Source organism: Corvus cornix, chromosome 1A (genome assembly GCF_000738735.6).
Source record: "Corvus cornix cornix isolate S_Up_H32 chromosome 1A, ASM73873v5, whole genome shotgun sequence".
In the NCBI taxonomy this organism is placed as follows: domain Eukaryota; kingdom Metazoa; phylum Chordata; class Aves; order Passeriformes; family Corvidae; genus Corvus; species Corvus cornix.
The window spans coordinates 54,679,060-54,702,426 of record NC_047057.1 but is presented as its reverse complement, the minus strand read 5'-3'; the positions used below and the strand labels follow the sequence as shown (position 1 = coordinate 54,702,426).

The following is a 23,367-nucleotide window of genomic DNA, read 5'->3' as shown; positions in this document are numbered from 1 at the left end:
TCACCTATCTGTTGATGGTATACAATCTTTAAATTCAGGCAGCACTCTGGCAGCATAGAGATTAGTTAATGAGTCATGGTTGGTAAATGTCAACAACTTTTGAATATGCTACTGGAGATACTTATCTGCTACTTAAAAATTATTAGGGATATATGTAGGGATTTTGTTTTATGCCTGTACTTCCTTTACTGTGTTACAGACCACCTGAGTTGCACATTTAATTTGGCTGTGGAGGATGGAATTCATTTTACTTTAAATGTCTGTAATGTAAAATTTGAAACTGACCTGACCACCTAGGCTCCCTTTAATCATCAATGAAATGTTATTGGGACCTCTTTCAGTAATCTGTCATTAGGATTAATCATGCTCTAGAAATGCTTACCTTGCTCTATTGAGTAAATAAAAAAATTAATTCTCTGCAGATGAGTAGTCACATGACAACATATACATGGTTACATGAAATGAAGCCAATCAAAAAGCCTAACCTGGTAAACCCAAGGACTGGTTAGGCAAGGAGAACGAAAAGATAAGGCTTCCTTATGGGAGTATCCATGCTAGCATTTGTGCCCATCATCTGAGTCTTACCAGTGCAACACTGCTGTCCCCTTCAGATCTTCTGGCTTACTTGTAGGTGTAGTGTCCAGGTTGAGGGTAATTAGATATAAAGAATAAATTCTTCACTAGGAGTGTATTGGAACACTGCAACACATTGCTTAGAGGAGCTGTGGGTGCCCCATCCCTGGAAGCGTTCAAGGTCAAGTTGGAGTGATCTAGTGGAAGGTGTCCCTGCCCATGACAGAAGTTTGGAACTAGATCATCTTTAAGATCCCTTCCAACCCAAAGAATTCTGTGATTCTGTGAGATTTGGCCGGAGCAACTGGAATTGTTTGGCAAATTCATGATGCAGCTGGGAATAAATGGGGCTGAACGCAGAACAACCAGTAAGAACAATCAACTACCAACTCACTTCTTCTAAACCGTAGTAGTCTGTGCCGTACAGCAGAGTGTATCAGCCCCATTCATGACTTGTGCGTATCAGAATAGTGCAATGTGATGGATGTTGCCATTTCTCTACTTCTTTGTTTTAAAAATATAGGTATTGATTCAAAGTCAAGCACTGGACAGTGAGAATTACCACTAAGTTCATCCCTAAAGGATCATCATCTATGCTACATTTTCTGTGAAAGATCCCAGATGGGAATTTACACTGTTCCTGTTCAAGGTTAGCATATTTCCCTGAATTTCAAGGATGATATTAAAAAAAATAAAACTTTAGGATTAAATCTTGCTTGCAAAATATAACTCATTTTCTAAAACCTTTGTAAATATTTTTGTTTGTTTTTAAACTAAATCTGATGAATGCCACTGTGTACAGTAGTATTGTCATGCTTTGTTTGGTGTTATGAATCAGAGATCTAGCTACACAATGAAAATTAGACAGATTTTAAGTATTTGTCAAATTGAGGCCAAAGCAAGTAAAGTTAACATACCATTCAATTAAATTATATTTTAAATATAAACAGTAGATACATGTTAATTTAAATTGAGTAATATGTAAGAAATAAACAGCTCACTTTCCAGCTGGGCATTTACAGCCTTTGGCAGGTAACTAACAGTAGCTTCAGAGCAATTTAAGTAGTCAGGTTAAGTGCTATGCATGGGAGCATGAGGCGTGAGAAGAGCTTCAGCATGTGAGAACGGGGGATCATCCCAATGAAAAGCGCATATGTGCATTTCATATCCTGTGAATTCTCTGGCTCCAGTTGGAGATCATGCCATTGTTTCTAAATAGCTCTGATATTCCCCCCTGTGTCAGTGCAAAGCATTGTTAAAGTTTAATACTACTTCTGTGCTGTTCAGTTTTTTAGTTTTCTTGGCACACTCAGCTGAGGAAAAGGAATGCTCAGGGCTAAAAATGAATAACTTAATTACTGGGCAAAATTCTGAGTCCCTCAACTGAGCAGAACTCCCACTAATTTGAGAAGAACTTTTGTTCAATTGACTGCATAACTTAAATCATTGTCCCATGTTAACCTCTGGTATCTTAGTTAGTCTCATTGCAAGATGCACAGGGAAAACATCTTAATCCCGAGGAGCTGAGTCTAAAAATGTGTCACTAAAAACCCTCTTCTAAAACAGTTGTTATGTTCTAGATTCACTTTGATTTAATATACTCAGCTGCTGGTGATGCAGGGTACCTCTTCCACACTAGCCAAAGCTTTGGTTTTGAGTTATACTGCTGCATCCTGGGAGAACAAGAGTAAAATTTTGGACTGTTTTTCAGTAAAAAAAAAAATCTATTTGGAAATTACTTGCTTGTTCTTGCAAGATGATTGCTTTTACTAATGCAGCTAACTGCCTCAAATTCACTGTAATTTCAGATGAGCAAGCCACTGGGAAACTTTGTTGTGTTGCACTCAAGGATGGTTGCATTTCACAGATGGATAAAACAGGGGGTCCTCCCTCCTGTTCTGTTTATGACAGTCAGCAATATGTTCTGTAATATTTCTGGAAGAAAGAAATAGTGCTGCAAGAAATGTGGCTTAAAAGACTGTTTTTAAAGGCTTCTAGTCTGGCTGCATGCATGGTTGCTTTGTTCTCAAAGCAAAAGCACCTTATGTGAGAACTATTACTAACATTTTTATTGCTTAAGGAATTTGCTATGAAAAGAATGTAAAGGAGAAAACTAGCCAGCTCCTTGACAGTTGTCAGCTTTTGTGACAGTAAGGGTAAGACTTTCAGAAGTCCTCAAATTTACTTTACACCATGCATTTTCAGAAGCAAAAATAGCATTACATTTGATGGAATTTAGATCAGAATGAAAAAAAAAATCATTTGAAATTGCAGAGAAATAGAAAACTTCAGCTTGTATTGTCATCTGTTGGTCTCACATTCTGACATTTATGGGAATATTTCCATTCTGTTTTTCATGTCTTGTGACCGATGTTATCACATTCTTATTCTAAATCTTGTCTTAATAACCTTAGTCTTAAGCCCCTTTTGATTGATTTAGGAAAAACAGTTTAAGACATTTGTTTTTCATTCAATGACTTAAAGTGGTGAATGATTTCACCATAACACTTCTAAGTTATTTGTTATTATCTTGATAATCCAAAACATGCACCTTATTTTTGTTCTCAATTTGTCAAGCTTCAACTTCCAGTTATTGGTTCTTGATATTTATCTTCTTTAATTAAAAAAACCCCAACAAAACTACTACCAAAAGTATTCTTATTTAATCACTAATAAGCTATTATCAGGTCATCTAGTTATCCTTGGACAAATTGACTAGACTGAGCTGTTCTGTTCTGTCATTCTATGACTAATTTTCCACACTATGATTCATTCTTACTTTGCTTTCCTGAGCCCTGCACAATTTTTTAACATCTTTGTTTTAAGTCTGGACATCAAGAACTACACACACTATTCTAGTAGTGGCCTCACTGGTGAGAATCACATGTGAAAATCACTATAAAATGCATTATTCAACTCCTATTGCCACAGGGGCCAGATAGTACCTAGCTACCACGATAGATATAAAAGCTGTAATAACATTCCATCCCAACCTTTTCTTTGGTTTTGGTTCCTGTGGTTCTATGCACTCACCATGCCCATTTAGCTTTGAGTTTTGGTTGTTCCAAAACTGTAAAGTGAAACTCATCTCAGCCCACAGTTCTTCCCTTTCTGCCCCCTGAATTTTGTGCTGAAACTATGCAAAAATGTGCATTTTTGTTATTTTTATTTAAACAGCAAAAATAGTTTGGCTCAACTGTGCAGAAAACTGGGTCATGGCTTGTTTAAAATATTTGCAGCCCTTTCAAGGAACATTGGTTATACTTAGGGCTTGTAAAGAACTCTGAATTTAACGGTTTTAGGTGGCAGGTGAGAACATTGTCCTGAGTTAAATGACTTTGCTTTTTAATGTTTCAGAACATGCTGTTGTGAGATAACTCCTGTTCATTTTCTTACAGTGAGTTAGTGATTGAAGTTAAAATATTTTTGTGTTCAGAAGCCAAGCGTCACATTGAATTTAAATTAAGTTTACTGAATATGAAACTCTCTCCATAAGGAATTAAACTCAGGTCTGTTTTCCAATAACACCTGTGCTCGTGATTTCGTGAAAACAGTGCCTTGTACAAACTGGGCTCAGCATGGTTAGGCTGAGGGCTCACAGAAAAGTCACATTAGTTTAACAAGGCATCATGCACCAGCAGAGCAACAGTTACAGCATGGAGGATGTCCTCAGCTCAAAGCAAATATAAGGTCATCCAACAAGAATGTTCAGGCACATGGTTGAATTACAGAAGCTTTTTTAAGTCTTGGTAGCTGAATCTATGTGTCCTCTCAGACAGTCGGTCATAAATTAATAAAACCTAGCTTAAGTCTCAAGGAAAAAGTAGGAGAAAGGTTATATTGCCTTGCACACGAAGGAGAGTAGCTAACAAGACAAACATAAAATGTCATAGAATTTCCATTAGTTATATGGTAACATGGTTGTCTATATGATGTAATGTATAACAGTAATGCAGATTGCTTTAAAAAAGTATATCTCTTGTGGTATGTGTTTAATATTATGAAACTGCTGGTAAATGGACTCCAACTCATGGATTTTAACAAGAACTACAAGACTTTTTGGCAAAATAGGCTGGATTTCCAGCAAATATGGAGCAAACTTTTCTTTGGAGGGGAACTGTGTAAGGTCTGCCTATTTCAGCTTTTTTTTGCTTTTGATCTGATACAAACCTATAGGCTTAAATGAAAAAAAACCCTATTCTTTAGCAACTGTTCAGTCTAGCTCTGAAAGCTGAATTAATCTGGATTTATGGGAAGAGTAGGTTCCATACTTTATCTCTGAATGTGAATGGGAGAATGATAACAACTTTGTACTTACATCATTTTCACTCTGAGCATGGGTGAGAGAACACCAGCTAAAATGAAGTTGTCAGTTCATTTATGTTATTTTTGTAAATAGATGGCAGCATGTTTATAAGAATTCAGTCTGTTCAAGGAATGAGGAAATCAAACCTTAGGCATGTGCTTTGAGATGATAGTAATTACCACAATTTCAGATTAGCACTGAGAGATTTAAAAACGTGTATTTCATTTATTAAATCTTTATGCTATGTCTTGAAATTAAGATACAAAGTAAAATGCAAGAAGTATGGAGCTATTAGGCATGACTGCTGCACAAAAGACACAGAACCACAGGTTGCTGTATTTCTCACATGAGGAAACATGGAATTAAAACTCAGCAAGTTTTGAAAATCGTTGCAAATTCTAGACCCATTCCAGCTCTTTGAAATGCCTGGGAAACCTTAAGGTAACTCATGGTTTGAATTTTAGGACAGCATGAATCAATACCTGAATAAACTTTGGGGACCAGACACCACATGATTCTGCTGTGATGAAGTCACTGATGTGCATCTCTGCAATGCAGTGGAGGGGTTGAAGGGATTTACAGTGCCAGAGTATCTACTGGACCCAAACCAGTTGTTATTGACTTCCTTAAAAATAATGTAGAACATGAAAAAAAAGTCCTGTGTAAATTTTTTTGGTTACATTATTAAGAGTGTGGGAAAATTACAAGTCACCTGAGTTAACAGTACTTAGGAAAACCCTTGTGTAGGTGCCCTTAAGTCAGCAAAAAGGCACATTTTTTCATGTAACTGCACCTCAGAATATAATACATCTCAAAGACAAAGTAATGAAGTATGGCATATTTGCAGGGATGCAGGAATTACTCACAATATTTACTAGGATGATTTAAAGGTTGGCCAAAATCCCATTGATGAAAACCCTGAATATTTTTAAACTTGCGATAGCAAACATGCAAAATCTTTGGGTGTTCCAGAAAGCAGTCACTCTTCACTTTAGCGAGCATAAGACATAGATAAAGCTAAATAAAACATGTATTTCTCTGTTTCTCTTTCTTTACACCTTCAACTCAAACTGATACAAGCCATATTTTTCTCGGGTATCAGACAAAAGTCTCCTTCAAGTCACTTTTGTAGCTAATTTTCTACTTCAAGTTGCTTCTTGAGCTCGTCTCTTAACCTATTGTTATTTCTTAAGTTTCCTTTTGTTGAATCTCATCACTTTGATCAGATGAACACATACTTTCCACTAGAGATTCATTGCTAATTATCAATCTACCTTGCTTCATTGGTGTTTTTGCTTCTTTCTTAAGCATATTCAGATACCAGGCACTGTGATCACTCAGTCCAGAGCTGTGTATGTGACACAGGTTTGTCCACTACTCATATAAATCCCAGCAGACATCTCCAAAAGAAATCACCAGTCTGAAGTCCAGGAACATGGATCACAAAGTTAATCAGGTAAAGGGATGTATATTATAAACATTTAATGAAGAGGTTTATTTGCCATATAATCTTCCCCTCCATGAGAAGGCTTTGTCAGCTCTAGCGTAACAAGCAAACCCTACCCAGCACACATAAATACCACATTCAGAGCCATCCCTTGTAAACCAATACCATCATGCTTCAGGTAACTCTCTTCATATCTGCTATAATACCTAAACAAAATGGGGTGAGTTGAGGACAGAGTTGCAGCCCTAACTCTAAATTTCCTGGCTTTTGTGGGCTTAAGTCATACCCTTAATGTTATTTGAAAGTATTTTTTTTGTGGTTTAATATATACTATAACTTTTTCTTTTGTGACAACTGGATTTATACTGGCTTCATCCCTAATACCACTGGAAACTGGAAGCAGGTCATAGTGTGAGCCTGTCTTCCAAATATTTTAAACAGAAAGTCACCATTCGGCACTCATCACTCTTGTTCTCCAATAAAAGTTCAGTGTTCCATTTTCATTAGAATGATACCTCTTATGTCAATACGACATCCAACTTGTAGACTCTTTGTCCTCCTGAATGCTAAAGGTGAACAAATGAACAAAAATCTCTTTGTACTTTTCAGCTTTCTATTTTATTCATATTTATTCATATGAAAAGACCCCCTGACTTAGTGAAAAAAATAGGTGTTTTTTCACTAGAAATTATTTTCCTGTATTTTAATTTGATTTTCCTTGGTTGATTCTGTAGTTACTCTATTCTATGGTAAAACATTTTAATGCTACAGACTGCATTCACATTGACAAAAATCTGCGTATCTCACCAATAAGTACTGTTTAATGTCTTCATATTAAAGCCATAGTCCTTGCTTGTCTGAGCAACGTTACATCACATTAAAAAATGAGTTCATGTGAAGTTGTTGATCTCAAGTCCTGCCTCCTAATGACTTCTCAGGACACAGTACTGAAGTGTATTGCTGGAGGTCAAATCACTTCCATCAGGATGCTCTTCCTCCCACATATGTACACAAGCATTAATTAAGCTAAAATCCTTGTCACACCAATTCTGTGTAGCACTGCCTGCCTGCAGAATGCTGTCATTTTTCTTTACCACTGAATGAGCTGTATCATTCTCATTCACACACCGTTCATTCATACAGCCTCGGAGAGAAGCTGGATAAGAGAAAGTATTCCAGAGACAGAGAGGTCAGAAAAAACCTTGAACAGCTGATCTGCTCCCTGTCTGATCAAAAAGACTTTGCTGAGGTCACTTTTGTAATTCAAAAGCTTTTGTTGTATATCCAGAAAGTCAGTAGACACTGGCTTATTTTTGGACAGATAACTGTTGTTTGCAATTTGCTTGGTTCCTTATATTTTCATAAAGGTGTAATTCAGTATTTCACAGGTTCTAAAATTGATTCTCTCACACTGGTTTGATTTTCAGGGCTTATCTCTGTTTTGCCAGGAGAATACTGTTAGAATTGTTTTCAACTTCATGTAAAAATTGATAGGATGTAATTTTCAATGGTGGGCATTGTGATGAGTATATAATTTGGGGATGTGTTAGAATGTCTCTTTTAAGGCTACCTGCAATTATTTTTTAATTTTATAAATTGAATAATTAAGAAAGAATCATCACTGTCATATAAATGGAAGGCTAGATTTTCTCTCACTTCAAGAAGCTGAGAAGCTGAAACAGTGTTAGCCATGGAAAATGGTCAAAATTAAATTTTAGAAGACATTACCTCTGTGGCAGCCACTGTCTAAAAGGTGTTTCTCAGAAGACTGTATAACGTCTATATTTGCAGGAGAAATCCCTTTTACACAGATCTGTAATACTCTTCAATAATATCTAATTTCATTAAAGAGCACTTAAGAAAGCTCAATTTTTGCAGCTGTCTTAAGCATTTCCTCCATTAAACTAAACCTGTATAAACTCTCTTCCTTTGTTGTCTGATGTAGCTTTCACTTTGAAGAACATCTGTAATAAGGAGGAGAAACGATACCTTTTTACTTCAGAAAGTCAATTGTGAAATTTTGGTATTTGGTAGATTAAGTGTTAATTTTTCTGTCACCTTATTGGCCCCCAGTTTTTCTCACCTGTTCTGAGGTCCACACACTTACCCCTTGTATCACTTGTACTTTTCTGACAATGCAAAGAAGTTGAGCTGTTTTGGTTTTTTTGCATGGGGGCATTTCAAATACGTTTGGAGATTGTCACGGTGAGCCGCATGATCTATTTCTTCCGCCTTCCTCTCTTTTTGGTGGCTAGCAGAAGTGTGCACAGGGCTCTTGAAATCCCAGACTGAAAAACTATTTTCCTAGTAAGCGGTGTAAGCACCGTTAAACTTAAGTTTTTCATCTGGATTGTTTTGCAGAAAGAGCGAAAGTTCACAAGACTCTGAATTTGTCAAAAATATGGTAATGTTTTGGTAAAGGGGACACCTGCCCAGATTTTCAAGTTAAAAAATCTCACTAAAATGACAGTGGTGATATTGTGGCAGGTGTATGGTTGTAAGGTCATTGTCTTGCTGCAGGCGGCAGACCATCTCTTGTTCATCTTGTTTCCATTCTTTTGGGCTGGTCTCTAAGTAGCAAAAGGAGCTTGTTTGCTCCCTCAAAATACAGTACAGAACAGAGGAATGTGTGTGTCTATGTATGGACACACATAAGTGCACGAAACCACAGAGGTTAGTTCTAATTTACTTTAAAATGCGTAAGTGTATTTGGGAGATGGAAACTAAGAAAATTCATAATATGAATGTAGTCCAGGAACCTTGTAAGATTTGAGAATAGAAAGCAGTTTTCCAATCTTTCATGTATGGAAATACCAGATGAGTCAATGGGTGTTCTTTGAGCTAGGAGCTTCCAGGGCTGCTTTCTCTATGCCAGCAGCATTGCCTTATAACTTGTTTTTAAAGGCCACCCAGTATCCACAGCCACCTCTGATTTAACTGGAGTTTTGGGTGCTCAGTGCCCCTGAAACTGGGCTTATGGCTGCCACAGTGCTTCTGGAAACCAGTCACAGAAAAACAGTTTAGGGAAATTAACATCTGGCATTCGGATTAATGTAAGACTTGCTAAAGGTGACAATTCCTGGTAAAAAATTGCACTGGAGATTTTAAAACCAACAAAAACCCCCCATGAATCAAAATGAAAAAAACAAGAAAGGAAAGAAAACCTGACTTACTCATCGTGTAATAACACTGGGCTTTTAAAATGCTTTTGACCGCAAACAGTTTGGAGCAACCAACTGCAATCTATTAAATTTCAGCTCACAGGGATTTTACTTTTTCCTCAACCATTTCTTGTACATTATATAAGTATTTTTAGGAAATTCACAGTTCTTACTGAATTTAAAAGAAATATCTAGCTTTATGAGTAGAAAACAATTAATATCTATAGCTTCTAAGGTAGACTTTGGAAACTATGGAGATTTTTCACAATTGATTGATGGATGTATTCTATATTATATTATTTTTCTTTTTCCTTCTGGGACTTATTTCATTTTAACTTTAGGGTAAAATCCAGCCTGATTTATGCAAGTGTCATTATGTAGAATGCTGGAATTTTTATTACATTTCTTTCTCTGGGATGAATAAAATAAGCAGAAGTTGCCTTAGAGAGTGTGTCTATATAGAGAATGATTTTTTTTTCAATATCTACCTTATATGGGAGAGATTTTTACATATAATAATTCATGAAAGATGAATGTATAAGTAACAGAGGCAATATTTAAATGCTGTATAGGTACTTATAACTAGAGTAATTCTTTATCCACATAGACCTTTCAGGAGTTTCAATGAGAACTGAAAGGTCTTCATCTCAGTGGTCATGGAAATAATTATTTTTGCAAATTAATAAAAAAAATAGGCCATGTTGTTTGGGTAATCTGTTTTGGAAGCCAAGAAGCAATGAAATCTAATGACTAAATCCTTCTTTCACAGATTTTCAGAGGCAGTCCATTATCAGCTATTCTACTTTTGTAGGGTTTATTAAATATTTTATGGAGAAGTCTCATTTCACATTTTTTCGGGCTCTGTTAGGATGGTGATTCTTGTATCTAGGAATAGACGTGCTTAATGGCTAGAAGTGTTCTATAATGCTTCTTGGAAGCTGTTTAAAGACAATTAGTGGTTGCTTTGGAGCTGTGATATTTTTAAGTCTTTTTAGAGAATTCACCTAATATCCTTCCTTTCCCCCACCGTGTTTTTGTTTGGTTTTTTTGGGGTTTTTTTCTGGCTATGCCAGAAATAAACAACTGAATGATTTGTTATATGAAATTTGTGAACTAATTTTTATCAAAGTTGCCATCAAAACAATTTTGAGTGGTGTCAGAAGAGATGGGGATGTGGGGGTGAAGACTGGGCCTTTCCTTACATGGAGGAAATAGAGGCTTTCAGGTAACAAGTCTGAGGTGACAGGATCAGAGAGAGAGAAAGGAGCTGCAATAGTCCAGTCCATGGGTGAAGGGGCAGTAGGAACACGAGGCAGATTTAGCTTGGGAGCTACTTCTGATTCTGGTACCTGATTTAGAACAAAACCATTTTCAGCTTGGTCCTTGTAACTAACTGATGGAAGAATTAAAAGAAAATGCAAGTTGTGGGGGTGACAAAAAATTACTTGGAAGCATCTCTGCCTACCTATTTTGCCAGGAGAATACCATTGGATTTGGTTTCCATTTCATGCAAAAATTGATAGGATATAATTTGTGATGATGGGCATTACACTGAGTATATAATTTGGGGATGTGTTAGAATCTGTCTCTTTTAAGGCTATCTGCAATTATTGTTTTATAAATTGGATAATTAAGCAATAATCATCACTGTCACATAAATGGAGAGTTAGATTTTCTCTCACTTCAAGAAGCTGAGAAGCTGAAATAGTGTTAGCTTCATGGAGAATGGTCAAAAGTTATCTGTTCTATGCCTTCCACTTGAAAACAAAAGAAATATATTCTTGAGTTTAAGAAATAAATAAGTAACTCAGTGCTTGTACAAAGCTCTCTTGATTTCAGGGGAGATGCGCCGTGTAACAGAGTGAATGAATCTGAAGCCTTCAGACTTCCCATTTGCTTTTCTGGATAAATTCAGGCAGAGGTAAGTATGTCTGATACAGAGTCTATGTCATGAATTAATACCCTACACAGCATTCCAAATTAATATTTTTCTGGGAAAAAACTTCAGTGTATATTATAATAAATCATCAATACTACTGTAATTTAGTATACTGATGAGGTAATTTTAGTAAAATTCTTCTACTTATGAAGCTATTCTAGAGTTATGCTTTGTCTTGTAGTTCATGGAGCTTTATTTACTGAAGAATGAAGCCAAAAACATGCTTTGCAGTTATTTGAAAGCATGGCTTTTGAAGAGCATCATACTAATTCTGTAAAGTTTAGCAAATATTTCTGAGATTTCCAGGAACTATCTTCCTACGTAAAAAAGGTGGTAAAGGAACATTGTCTACTGGTACTAAGGTTACTGGGGAAAGTTCATGGACTCAGGGAGGTTTTCGGGGTGATTAACCTCAGGTGCTAAGGTTGATCCATAGTATTTTTTCTCTGAGAAATAACTCATACTGATCTGATTAGATTAAAGAGGGTGCAGCAGATCATGTTCTTACAACTGTCTGTACCAACACTTGTGGATGAAATATTGTATATTCCAATATAGAATGAGGTTCTGTATTAAACAAAGATACAGGTGGAAAGGTCTGAATTTAAAAAGCCTCTCCGATACTTCTTTTTGGGTTCCTCATGTAGAAGATGATTACCCGCCTGATAAACCAGATCTGCATAGAAGATCTTCATTGCTTCATGAATTGTTGTCTCTGAAGCTTTTATTGTTCTGTGTAGATGATAACTAACACACTTACAGGTGCTTGCATTACTAGTCCTGATGTTGTCCCAGTGAGGAGATGGGTAAAAGTTCCTCCATGAAGTCAGTCTTGCAGAGATCAGCTCAAAGAGCCACTGGCTCAATCTCCCCCTGGATGGAGGGAAAATAAATGTTTCATTGTCAAAATATTGTATCATTTCAAGGTTTTAAAACTTAACTAGGACCACTGAAAGAGACACAATGGATTAGAGGTGCAATAACCACAGAAACCGTACCAGACACCCTCTGGGACACACCAATCTGTGAGAGTTTTGTGAAGAGGGAATATAAAAGAAAGGTTAGACAGGTCTTCAGTGTGCTGAATGTCTCTCACATTTTTTTATAGAATAATACAACTGAACTGTGCTTAACTCAATTTAAAATTTTACTTTGTGGTTGACCTTTTCCAGCTTAATGATACAGTTTCAGTGGTAGGACACAGGAGACATGCCAGTTACAGTGATTAAATTAATAAAGAAACCCATTAAGAGAAACCTTGTATATTGTTGCCTAGCAGAGAACCAAAACGTTGTTTTCTTGAAAGCCACATGAATTTATTTTCCCGGTGTTAAAAAGGGCATCGGACATCAATAGAAAAGAACTGGAGGAGAGAGCTGGTTTGTAGTAGTTGTTCTTTGGATGATAATTATTATCATATCTCCAAATTATTTTTACATGAAAATAAACATTGAGTTTGAAAAAAATAGTGCCAGATTTAATAATGTTAAGGTCACACTCCAAGTAGATCTTTTAAAATGTGCTTCACTTTACTGACTTTAATTACTGTCTCTCTCTACCTATTTCCAGATGTTACCTCAAATCTGATATGTATGAATGAAGACTTAATCTTTTCCCTATTAATCCCTTTTGCCTTCTTTCTAATCAGTATGAATAATGCTAATCTGTTTACTCAGCCCCAGAATCCAGGCATAACCTTTGGGTTGGGCTTTATTCCAGATCTTCACATCCAGGCTCTGCATGTGTCTTTGCCATCTGAGACCTCTGTTCTGGGCTGGGATAAATCTGTCTCTGAACATGTCAGTTTATACACCCTAACTATATATAGACAGCAAAAGCAAGTAGTTTAGGTTAGATAAATTTTTAGCAGGCCACTGTTGGATAAAGCGAATCCCTAGATGAGATGATGTGGGCCTGGATGAAGGATTTAGCAACATGTAAGAATAGAAAAGGTAGAATATGAAAGATGATCTGGAGAAGGAACTTGAAGGCATAGCACCATTTTGAGACGTCTAGGCACAAAGGTTGTTTTTATTCTGTCTGGAATTAATAAGAGCTGCTTCTTTCTTCTTTTTTTTTTTTTTTTTTTTTTTTTTTTTTTTTTTTTTAATTCCGAAGAAAGGCAAATCCCTGACTTTTGTTCTCTTCAAAACAAGAATTAAGATACATGTGTTGGAAGAACATTACTGAAGTCACCCAAAGTGTAAGTATTCAAAAACCAATGAGCTTTGAAGATGGCATTGAAAAGCACAGTGTTTACACCAGGCAAGGAATAGGAGCAGTAAATGAAACCTCAGCCAAAGGATTCTGTGAACTTTTGCTACTAGAGGCAATGGGCTGATTGGGACAGTTTATATTCTCTTCAGTCCCTGAAGACTTGAAGCTGTGAGAGTAGGCTACCACCTGGGAAGATTATGCTGGCTTCATGGCCTAGAATGCAGGCTGATTTTCCTATGATTTGGAGAATTGCTTTTGAATCAATCAAATATGTTAAGCACCTGGGCAATTCCTTCCTTTTCTTGACACTTGAAGTGAATGATCTGTCAATGCAAATGCTTAATTTTCTAAGAAGTCATCTGGCGTATAAACTACACAGATTTTTGCTTGTTTCATGTCTATGACATACAAAGTCTAAATCTGTGTTTGATAAATGGAGGGGGAGAAAGGCCTCTAATTTACTCCTGTTTTGTATATTAAATATTCTCTTATATTCCTGAGCGAAAAAAGCAGGGCTTTTAATAATAAGTTTTTCCTTGTTTGTTTCTTTATTTGGGTCAGTTGCTTTTTTTTTGTAATTTATAAAAATGAAAGCTTATTTTTAAGCAGGAAGTAATCAATTTAATTATTCTGTCGTTTCTTCGAAACTTGATGCCAAGATCAGCTATGGTTTCCTGAAGATCTTCAGGTAGCTTCCTTCTTTTATTTTTATTTAAATTTTGGGGGATTTGTCTGTCTTCTCAAAAAATAAACAAAAACAACAAAGATGGTAAGCATCCTAGCATTAGTGGTGCACTTACCAAACTGAAAATATGGTTGCCATGTCCCTTAGGGAGGCATTGCTGAAATGCCCCTGTACAAGGAATATATCTAGTTTGCCTTCATACTGCTGATATATTTAGTGTATATACATCTTTCTTGTCGCTGGGTGTTGTGATTCCTTCTCAAATACAACTATTTCTGCTCTAAAATTACCCCATCAATACAAGCAGAGGTGGTTCTACCTCTGATTTCCATTTCTTCAACATCAGGGCTATGCATATGAGGTGTTGGTTTGCAGTTGGGGGTTATTTTCTTGGTTTGCTTATGTGGACTCCAACTACAACTAAAATGGATTTTTATTCATTTAAAGAGGGCTATGAATGTTCTTAAGATAGATATTTAGATTACCTGAATGAGTACCATTTCTGCAGGCAGACAAGACACATATTTAGTCCATGTTTCCAGGTTTTTTCTACTTCTCTGGCAATTTGAAATACAAAGTCTCATCTGCCCCTTTCATCACACTGGGATAAAAAGCCCAACGCTACATTAAATCTATTTTTTTTTTCCTTTTCGAATGACTATTCAAACAAGCTGTGTTGTTCAGGTATCCAAAATCTCTGTGTGGTATTCACTGCTAAGGATAACCCAATTTCAGGGAGCCTAATAATAGATTTCATGGGCATTACTTAAGTAAAATTGCCACCTAAGTGAAAGGGGAAAGCATCACACGAAAACCAAACAAAACTGTCTTGTTAAAAGATGTCTTAAGCCCAAATGAAGTAAGAATATAATTGAGTCTAGTTAAAAATTGAGGTGAAAAACTGGAAGAAATTTGCAGGAAACTTTTCCATTTTGTTTTACAGAAAATGAATGGATATGTTCCCATTCCTGTGGAAAATTTTGGAGGTACCTCACATAATTTATAATTGATTTTCCACTAAACTGTTGAAGAATCATTTTTGCTTCAGTTGCTAAAGTGCAGCACCAGCAAAAAACCTGCAGAATATCTTGGCAAATTCTTCAGAAATTACCTCTACCTCAAAAACCTGAAACTATGATTTTTTTGGTTTGTTTTTAGGGTCTCTTGGGTTTGGGGTTTTTTTTGTATTTGAAAAAGAAAATACCATAAACGTGTGGAATAACATTAGTTCCATAATTCAGTAGAGTCATAATACTGTAGTACATTTTAGCAGAACATTTCAAATGACATTTTAAGGTAAATCATACACTTTATAGATTTGAAATTTAATAATGCCTTTTTAGAACTCTTGGATCTAATCTGTGACTTAAAAGCCATACACAAGCAAGTGTCAAACCTACACTTGGTTTGCTGTTTCCTAGATTTCCAAGAGTCGGGATATTAGAACTTTTTAAATAATCATCTCATGAGTTTTATTACTGTATAATGAGTCTCTCAGCTTTGAGTTGCTGCTGAATTGTCCGTAGCAACAAAAATGCTTTATTACCTGGAGAACAACTTAAAGAAATCAGAAGTTTCGTTTAGCGTGTGAGAACTTTGCCCACAACTTGAGGGCAGTACAAAGAGTCATTAGAGTCAACGTGAATTGACAAGTTCACTAGAAATCAAGGAGAAATTTGTCCTTTAGCCTGAAATACAATTTTATCTGCACTGTTTTGGTGTCTCATGTTTGATATAGATGGGAGTGAGATGTCCTTTTTTACTGCTCATTATTGTAGTCATGCTGTGGAGGATGAAGTCTTCAGCTTTTGTCAGGGAGATTAACATTTTGCCCTTAGGTTCCATAAAAATCAACCTGGAATCATTCCCTATTGTTGTGGTTAAACCCCAGCCAGCCACCAAGCCCCACGCAGCCCCTCGCTCGCTCCCCCACCAGTGGGATCAGGGAGAGAATTGGAAGGGTAAAAGCTGGAAAACTCCTGGGTTGAGATAAAGACAGTTTACCAGGGAAAGCAAAAGCTGTGCACACAAGCAAAGCAAAACAAGGAATTAAGTCATCTCATCTCATGGGCAGGCAGGTGTTGAGCCATGTCCAGGAGAGCAGGGACCCATCACATCCAATGATGTGGATCTATCTTGGGAAGACAAACTCCATCACCCCAAACGTCCCCACTTCCTCCTTCTTCCCTCTACTTTATATAGAGAGCATGATATCACATGGTCTGGAACATCCCTTTGGTCAGTTTGGATCAACTGTTCCATCTGTGTCTCCTCCCAACCACCCAGGCACCCCTGACTTCCTCACCATCCTGGCAGTACAAAAAGCAGAAAAGGCCTTGGCTCTGTGTAAGCCCTGCTCAGCAATACCAAAAATGTCTCTGTATTATCAAACCAGTGTTCAGAACAAATCCAAAATACAGCCCCATACCAACCCCTGTTGAGAAAAACAACTCTACCCCAGGCAAAACCAGCACACCAATGCACTACACTGATTTTTCAATCCTGTCTCTGTAGCATCTTTTGCAAAATTACTTACACCGTAGATTGTAGGGACAGCTAAATGAACAGGTTGCAATCGTTCTCTCAAGAAACAGACATTAAGCTACCTTTTATCTCCTAAAGCCCTTGAGAATATGTTGTAGTTTAGCTGTGGTATTAGTGCTGGTCGTATCACTGATATGAGAAAGAGTGTGTATGATTAGTTTCACTGCCAGTACTCTTATCTATTTCACATTTCACTCAGCACTGGTGAGATTTGCAGAGACTCTTTGAAAAAGATTTCTGCCAGTATTTTCTGTTGCTACAGAGCCATTATATAGCTTGAAAAGTACTGCTTAAGACATAGGTTCATCCCTTTGTTTCCATTTTCCTAACACTTAATATTAGATCGTGCATATTATGTTGCTAAAACCTAGTTTTACTCAAGCTCATTTTCAAAATGCCCATTTTTATCTGTGTCTGGATACACGGCCAAGACTGGATATTATCATGGTTTTTTGACTTGAAAACCTTCAAATGAATGCTAGAATATTAACTGAAAATTCTGAACTGAAATAATAGTTACCTGACAATACCATTACCACATGAGGTTCAAGCCAGCGTTGACTACTTTCTACATGTGTTTTATGCCTATGAATTATAGCCAGGTTCTGCACTTCAAAGAGAGTATTTCTAGTTTAGATATATTTTATATTTAATAAGTTGATTCCTGTCTTCAAATTAATTATTTAGTGACTGATATTGGAAATAAAAAATTTTAAAAATCCTACTTGATCTTTGACATAGAATTTAGGGTTTTTTTCCCCTTGCACTATATATCTGTTATTCTTTTTTTTTTGGTAATGACTGATCATTTCTTAAGCTCTAAACACTTGTATATATAATGCAAATCAACTGAGTTTCACTTATTTAAGGTAATACCTGTCTTTAAGACACTAAAGGGAAAGTATGAAATCAGACTTCAGATTAGCAATCTATTATTGTATTTTTTGAGGTATCGAAATAATTGTCATGCACTCTCTGGAATCTCAATTAATGACTCAAGGCTTCTATGCTCAGGTATGTTTGCTATGGTGGGCTTTGGCTGTGAAGCTTCTCTTGCTGGTATTTATGAGTGTGACATGGCTTTATTTCCTGAAATGCCATTAGAAGCTTATTTGATTTATGGGACTTATTTGTGATTATTTAGGATGCTAATTCTCATTCTGAGCTGACAGGTTAGATGGGTACCCTAAAAAGGAGTACTTTTCATTTATTAATTGTTTAATTTGGTAATAATAGAATGCCACTTCATAAATAAATTGATCTCTAAGCTCACAAAGACAAAACTGTCAAGGAAATTAGTGGCAAAAGAACTCTCCCCCTTTCCCCTTCTATTTAATATAGGAATTATATCCGTTTTCAAGCTAACATATCCCAAGGGAAAATTGCTGTGTAACTTCTCTCTCTAGAAGAAAGCTCTTCAGTCAGATAAAAAAATAAAGGCCAAAGATTTACTCTGTATCTCCTGAAGGTTACTTCAATGCATAGAAAAATAAGAAGGCACAACTACCTTTCTATAAGTTGAGTATTAGCCTTATTTTCACAATTTTATGAGTTCTTTTTAGTTCCTGTTAATTTAGACTTGTTCAAGTGGGGTGATTCAGATGCGAATTCCTCTGTGTAATTTTTTCTGGGCTTTGTTTTTTTTTTAAAAGAAAAACTTTTCAACATAATCAATTATGTGCTGGAAGACACCTTTCACTCAGATAGTTTGGAGTAGGAGAATGCAATTACATGTAGGACTTGAGAGCGTATGGTGAGATCCTTGGCTATTTTAAACATGTCTCTGAACAGATTCAAATGGATGAAAATAATCCTGGATGTAAAAGTGGTAATATAAACTAATCCACCTTTTGTTTTTTTTTATTATTATGAAGTCATTCGTTAAGTACAAAAGAAATTGTAAATACTCCAGACTCATATTTTCATCTGCTGCGATGTCTTTGAGGAATAAAAATTCATTCTAATGCAAATTTATTTTTCTTTCTTTCCATTCTGATTTCACCTAGCCTTTCACCTCTATTACTCTTTTCCATCACACAATCTGAAAACACTATCTATGCTTTTGGAGCCAGTGATTCTCTTCGACCCAAATTTGTACCCAAGGTGCTACAAACAATAAGATGCAATAAATATCAAGTAGTATAATATTCAATTCTGCTCTGTGGTTGGAAATGTGGAAGGAAAATGATTAGTGTTTTGTACATCATGAAAGAAATTGTTGTGGCTTAGTTGTGTGCTGCAGAAATTTATACAGACAGCTGAAGCTCTTTTGACATATTAGTGGCATCGTATGCAAGAAAATTCTGACATTTTCCATTATAAGGTGCTTTTTTTAAAAATTGCTTTCAACTTTGCTAGAATTAAACTGTTGAAGTCAAAATTTCCTTGTCTGACTGGAGGTGGTTTTGTTCATTTAAGTTTCAGTTTCACAGAACATAAGTTTTACACATGATATTACACTTGTTACCATGACAATGATGATCATGAGTATAGACTTTGGAGCAGGGACCTGATACGTGAGAGAAGAATGTTTTGAGTTTTAGGGATGGATCACTTACTTGCCCTTGAAAATTTGTTCAGTTTTGGCTAACTTATAATTGTTTGAATAGTCTTAATTTATACATCCTCAGTAGAGTTTTGTTAACAAATTTTTGCACACATTTAATGAATATTCCCTATGCTTTAGGCATGCTTAGTCTGCTCAGAGAGCCAGTGGGCAATTTACACTGTTTGAAACATCTTCAATCTCATTGAGGAAATATCTGTTTTCATTGTTTTCAGGACACTGCATGAGGAACATCCACACCATGCAAAATTTTAGTGTTTTCCATGCTGGCTTGGGATGACCAGCTGTATCTGCATTGCACAGAGCAAGTGCAGTTATTTTTGCCTCTACACAGTGGTGACCCTCACTTGCTTCTGATCCTGGCTTAACTAGCTGATTTAGGTATCTGCACTTTCCTCCCTCACCTGCTGTAATTACATCCACTGCCTACCTGTACTCTCCATAATCTCGCTCTTGCTCCCAAAATGTCATGGAGAAGGTAGAGGGGAGGAAGGGTGTACAAGAGAGTGGAGGCTAAGGCTGATCCGTCCTGACAAACGGAGCTTTAAGCAATTCCCTTTAGCAAATCAGACTTTTTACCGAGGTGTGTAGAGACAGTACAAGGGGCAGTGGTTTTAAAGTGATAGATTTAACTTGGACATAAGGAATTTTTTACAATTACAGTAATGAGACACTGGAACAGGTTGCCCAGAAGAGTTGCGTGTGGCCCATCGTTGGAAGCATTGAAGGTCAGGTTGAAGGAGGCTTCGAGCAAATTGATAGTGAAAGATGTCCCTAGGGGGAATGAACTAGGTGATTTTTAAAGGTCATTTCCAACTCTCACTTTCTCAGCTTCTTCTCCTGCCATTTATTGCATTAGTTCAGGTTGTAAACGGCTGTGTTGCGATTCTAAAAGTTGTGATTCAGATGAGGACCAATAACTTTGGGTCAGACTTCTAGTTTACAAGATAAATTTCAGGAAATTACACTAAAAATACTGCACGGGTGTTGTAGTTGAAAAGTCAAATACTTCAAAACTGTGCCAAAATTAAAGATACTTGTTCTTTTTCCAGCAGAGCTGTGTGAATACATTACAATGGTACTTTTAACTGTGTTTTTGAATGCTAAATACTTTTCTTTGCTCCACTGATGAGGCAAAGCTGTTAATGAATGGTAAGACAAATGCTGGATATTTTGACTGCTGGACAAGATGGATTAAAAGTGTCAGAAAGCAGCAAGTGAGGAAACAAGAGAGGAGGGGAGGGACATTGTTTGCTCTTCATTTCATTAGCAGATGGCAAGGGTTAAAGGGGTGTGAGGGAAGGGAAGCTGGATAAAGCTAATATTGGTTTTGCATGACTTTGTCTAAGACAACTGCAACGACCCATCTGATTATTCCATGTGGGTCAGAAAGGTACCCTCAAAAAGGAAGCCTTTTACCCCTACTGAAACAAGAGCTTCTCTCCTTCTGTTCCTTCTTTTTTTTGCTACTTTAGTGAAATGATTAATCCATCCTGTGTTTATGCTTTTGGCTGAAGCACCTATTCCTAGAGCAGCTACGCCCTTCCAGCCTAATGATGGGCCATTAACACCCCATGGCTTGCATACCCTGCCTTGAAGGTCCTCACAGCTGGACCTCCTCAGTCCCAACAACTACCTCCATCCTCCCACTCACAATGCATTCAGGAGCCAAGCTCTCTGCATGCCTATTCCCCTGCAAAGTCAGAAAGGAACCACTATTCAACAACCCATGGACCAGGCATGTAGCTTTAAGCAGCAGCCAAAAATCTGAGTGGGAGGAACACCTGCAGCTGAACAGGAATGTGTCAGCAAAAGTGTTCAAACTACAAATTTTTAATCCCTGGGAGGGCAAACATGACCCATAAGTTGCCAGAAGATGAAGAGGGAGGGAGATTTGGAGGGAGGTGTGAGTGAATAGGAAATAGAAAAGGGATCAGTGTAGTTAATATGCCCACCACTCAGAAATTCCTTAGTAAGGTAGCTTGGCCCACTAAGGACTAAAACCCTCAAAATGCCAGTGTAGCAGTTCTTACGCGTCAGGATTGTTGAGAAGACTAGAAAGGCCGCAGTCGAGGCCCTGCTGAGTAAATCCTGCTGACATGCTTTGCTTCCCTGGGCCAATTTGGAAGCATAAGGGGTGTTTCTGAGTACTGAGGATAGGGTGAGACCCCACCTGGAGTACTGTGCACTGTTCAGGTCTTCCCAACAAAAGAAGGACATGGAACTGTTGGAGCAATTCCAGAGGAGGGCCATGAAGTTGATAAGAGGACTGGAGCATTTTCCCTTCTAAGACAGGCTGAGAAAATTGGGGCTGTTCAGACTGGAGAAGAGAAAGTTGCATGGAGACCCCACAGCAATATTCCAGTATCTTAAGTTGGACTATGGGAAGTCATAGAGGGACTCTTTATCAGGAACTGTAGTGATAGGACAAGAAGTAATGGGTACAAACTGAAAGAGGGGAAATTTAAGTTAGATATTTGGAAGAAATTCTTTAGTATGAGGATGGTTAGCCACTGGAACAGGTTGCCCAGGGAGATTGTGGATTCCCCAACCCTGGAAGTATTCAAGGCCAGGTTGGATGGGTCATTGACAACCTGGTTTAGTGAGAGATGTCCCTGCCCATGGCAGCAGGGCTCAGGGCTAGATGATCTTTAAAGTCCATTCCAACCCCTTAACATTCTATGATTTGATCCCATATCAGGATTCAGCTGACCTTTCTTCTCTGGTGTCTCCTGCAGCTGGCCAACACATCGTAGCCAAGGGAGCAGGATTTTGGAGGAGGACCAAAAGTGTTATAGAGGCTACTGTTTACACAATTTCTCCAGCCCTTCCTGCTCTCAAGGAATCACCAATTCTCTCAGACCCAGTAGCTGTTGTACAGTCAGCCATGACAATTCTACCAGGGAATCCTGCTGCTGGAGGAATGTTTGGACCTCTCCCAGTGGAGGCTGACAGGTATTATGTCTTCAGAGACTTAGGGAACATCTTGAAGGTTCATCTGAGAAGCTTCCCCTTGACACTGGGGAAAAAGAATTTGAAAATGTGATGGGAGAACAGAGAGGATAATAAAAAGAGTCTGAGTACAGGAAAAAAAATATCAGGGTCAGGTAAAAATGAAGGGATGCTGCAGCAGCCAAAAGGTTGGATAGATGAAGAAGTCCAGTTGCACAGCCTTGGGAGCTAGTGTACAGTAGCCACACAGAGGCGTGGACAAATTTTGTCATTTTATATTATATGAGAATTGATTCAGGGTTTTAGATATCAACAGTACCAGGGCATTGTGTTATTGTATGTGTGGTTGATACAACCTGGAAGACTTTGCAATAAGGCAGTCACCTCATCAGCAGTTGTTCTGCACTGGAACGTTGGCTTCACAATCTGAACTGATACCTGGTAAGCAAGGATAAGGGGTATTGTCATGGGTTAGCTAGCATAGGCCCTGAAGTGATGATCTTGCAAAGGGGTGCTTACAGCTTCCTCTGTGACCTGACAGGACCTATCAGCTGGCCAGTTTGAATACGGACAATTCTTTGAGCCACTTAAAGTTGTGACTGCCTCTGTGATCCACACTTAAGAATAGGAAACTCCGAGGCAGAGCCTCTCTGTCTCGTTCCCGGTGCTGGGACAGGTGGCTGCGGGCCCCATGGGGGGGCCAGCGGGCACGGCCCAGGCCCTGCTCGGGCCGGGCCACGGCCATCCTGGAGCCGATGGGCCCTGTTCCACCCGCGGAACGCCCCCCCCAGCCCTGCTGGGAGCAGCCGGAGCGGCTCGGCTCCTCCTCCCCTCCACTGCAATAAGCCACATTCCAGCTGCAAGGCTGAGGTGAGATTAACCCTTTTAGTGCTGTGAAGAGCTGAAAACCTGAGGGAAGAGAAAGAGGAGATGCTTAAAGCTGAAATTCTGTTGTGAAGCTATGATATATCAGAGTA

The 23,367-nt window shown here is 37.8% G+C and overlaps 1 long non-coding RNA gene across 1 annotated transcript; it reads left to right on the top strand.

Moving 5' to 3' along the window:
* The first annotated feature begins 1,124 nt into the window (after positions 1-1,124).
* LOC120411846 lies at positions 1,125-23,119 on the top strand. The gene is made up of 5 exons (XR_005604402.1): positions 1,125-1,222; positions 6,188-6,335; positions 11,312-11,408; positions 13,545-13,629; positions 22,177-23,119. It is a non-coding gene; the product is annotated as an uncharacterized LOC120411846 (long non-coding RNA).
* The last annotated feature ends 248 nt before the right edge of the window (positions 23,120-23,367 follow it).